Consider the following 3,503-nt stretch of genomic DNA (forward strand, 5'->3'; position numbering starts at 1 on the left):
TTCTTCCTTTTTCTTTCTCTCTTTTCTCTTTCTTTCTCCTTCTTTCCCAAGAGGGAAATTCCAAGAGGAGAATGGAGGAGAAGGGATAGTGGTGTGGCCATTCCCCTGGGGCGTGATTTCTTGCTTTCTGTCTGTCTCTCCAGTGAGTTCACATGCCCTATAGCAAAAATGTCTCAAAAAACAAACAAAAAACCCAATACATAGTCCATATTAGAATAATTTCAATAAATTATTAAAAAAAGAAATGAAAAGAAGATATTATGAAACAATAAAGGAAATTTAAATGTTTACTGGGTAATAAATGATATTAAGGAATTATTGTTAATTTGGAGGACAATTGTAACAATGGTATTAGGGTAATTTATTTGTAAATAATTCTAATCTATTAGTAATGCATAACAGATCTTGACAATCATCAAGTAAGCCACTGGAAGAAAGGAGAAAAAGGAAGTGGGTTGCAGAATTCCAAGAAGTCTCACCTTTTTCAAAAAAAGCTTTGAACATTCCTCCCTTCTATTATCTAATCACATTTCCCATTGCCCTGTTTACTTCGTTTTAAACTCCTCATTTCAAAACAGATGAGCAAAAAGTTAATTTGCAAGTTCATCTTCTGCTTCTCCATTCCTTGGCTATAGAATGAAGCCTGTGATATGACACTCACTTACGGTTTCATAAGTTGTGACACCAAGGTTTCATCTTTGGGAATTAATTGAAAATTGCTAGCAGTTACAACAATCCTGCTCTTGTAGCTCTTCCCTGTGGATGAGAAAGTACATGTGCCTCTATTCTGGATGACTGAGAAGAGTGAAGTTCCAGGAATGAGGACTGGACCTGAGGCTGTCTCTCGTGTAGGAGAGAGGGAAATAGGAAAAAGAGGGTTTTGGGACAAGAAACTTAGTCATGAATAAAATGCAGATATCTTGGGAATTTAATCCTGATTTTAGATGGGATATTAGTTACAAACCTGCCATCTGGCATGCTTGCTAACATCTGGGTACGTAGTGTTCAGGGCTGGGACTGCAGTGCAAGCTCACTGGAGAGCTTTCAGCGGTGAAAGCCAGAGTTCCACCTGGACTGGCAGGCTTGATGGAGAGTAGGACTGCAACATCAGTGAAGGAGCTAGGTTTTGATATGTGTTTATTCTTAACCTCGAGGACGTTTGGTGTTATAGAACAACAGAAATGCCATGCTTCAAGAACACCATGGATCTCTGGACTTTGAGTGGATGAGTGAATGCATGCTCAAGGAATGTGGCCTCCCTGCCTGCAAAAAGGAGGCCAAAACCTGCCTTCCTGCTTGCAAACAACAGGAAGCCATTAGATGGGTATGTGATGTGATAAATGTATATTTCCAGATTCCAAGGTGTTCTGTCCAGCTGCTGGTGTCACTTACTCTCATGGCATTATGAAAGTCCATTCAATTTGGTTTAAAAAACGAGGGCTCAGGGAACCAGCAGTTAGCGTAATGGCTATGTCGCTGGACTCCCACGTAGTCGACTGCAGTTCATGTCCCGGACCCGGTGGCTTAAAACTCACGCCGGGCACGTGTGCGTGCGTGCCCAAGATCCCGAGAGGAGAATGGAGGAGAAGGGATTGCGGTGTGACCATCCCCCCTGGGGGGTGATTTCTCGCTTTTTGTCTCTATGTCTCTCTCTGTCTGTCTGGCGAGCGCACGCGCCCTACAGTGAAAATCTCTCCAAAAAAAAATAAATAAATAAAATAACGAGGGCTCATACAAATTAAGTGCTTTTCAAGTTCACATGACTTTTAACAAATAAGCTGACTTCAAATGTAGTACAAAAAGAGTTTATGGCTAAGTCAAGTACTTAAGCTTTTCATTGTCCTTTGATAAGACTTCTCTCAGAGAATCAAATTCTAAATTTAGTTCGACCTCAAAATAACTTTTGGATGTTTACAGAGGGTCCCTGAAATGAATAAGGGTTATTTTAATATGTTAAATGATATAGGAAACATTGTCAAATTAAGTAATTTTAATTCTCTTTATATTACATTTGAGTTGTATGTATGAATATGTTATGTGAATATTTGTGTATATGTATGTATGTCTGTTTTTATATATGTATTGTGTTCCAAAATAATTTGAGATTCCCAGGAATCTATAATATAATATTTATTAGACATGTTAGACTGGTGTATGTCACAGATCAAGTTGTTGGTTGTGAATTCTTGTCAGATCTTTAACTGGTTGGTTCAAGTCTTATTGTCTGTAGTTAACTGTCTTTTTAAAAGCTTTTTGCAAATGTCTTTAAGGGAATTCATGAAGAGGATGGAAAGAGGTTATATTCTTATAAGTACAGATTTCTGATGACCTAATCATTAAACTGGATAAAAATCTTCAGTCTGTACAAAAAGACTAATTGCTTTTCTAAACTGCTAAGCCAATCATTAAGCAGAACTAAAATTAACCAAAAACAAAATTGTTTTGACAAAATTACATGCTAAATCAGCCAATACCAAAATTGTTAACCTGGCCCACTGTCTAAGTTCAAATATAAATCGTTAAGATCTTTAATTTGAATAAATTCCATGGGATTGATTCAAGTCTAATTGCCTAAGGCTATAGCTATTTAATTACCTGTGGAGTAGCCATTCAGGACAATTTTCTATTAAAGAATTATTTTATTTAACTTTTACTTATTTAAATTTGACCAGAGAGGGAGAAAGAGAGTGAGAGAGAGAAAGCAAGAAAGCAAGTCACCAGGTCTGGAACTCAAATCGTGGTGGGTTGTGTGGGAGTCCAGCACCATTAACCACCAAGCCACCTGCCACCCCCATTTAATAACTTCTACCTAAAGACATGATCTGAAAAAATAAATGAATAAAAAAAAGTCCAGGTCAGAAGAGACTTTTTCCAATGTGGAATTCTGGACCCTGGACAATGCCCATAATTGACATTCTCCTGCTCCCACTGGGACTTTGTCCCCAAAGTTGGTCACTAGAGACAGGGAATGCCCCGAGCTCTGAAGGGAGCCTGGGACTCCTAAGTCTATACTGGTCTCTGAAATTGAGGATTAATGAGGCCGAGATCCCTACGACTCCCCTTAACATCTAAAAATCTCACTGGACAAGCCTCAGATAAACCTTAAGGTGACAAAGGCATGTTCTTTCAGATACAGATTTTAAAATTAGAGGTTAAAGTAATTTCTAAAAATAAACATAAAAAGAGAAAAAAGAATAATAACTAAGAAATGAAAGGAAAGTTATAAAATGTATTTCTATTAAGAAGGTTCAAAGGGAAGGTTTTAGTATAGTAGAAATTTTGCATGGTAAAGATTTGCCTTAAGGTAAGATGGCTAGAGTATCTAAGAATAGAAGAGAAGGGACAAAAACTGAAAGGTTGAAAACATGTTGTTGAAGGTTTGAGTTATGTTGAAAGAACCTAAGAAAGAATTACAAAGATTAATAAAATTAAAGTTTTTATTAATTAATGTTCTAAAGCTAATTGTACTGCTGTAATGCCGTCAGTCACAATCAGCCCCTACA

Source organism: Tupaia chinensis, unplaced genomic scaffold, assembly GCF_000334495.1.
Source record: "Tupaia chinensis unplaced genomic scaffold, TupChi_1.0 Scaffold000619_1, whole genome shotgun sequence".
In the NCBI taxonomy this organism is placed as follows: Eukaryota; Metazoa; Chordata; class Mammalia; order Scandentia; family Tupaiidae; genus Tupaia; species Tupaia belangeri.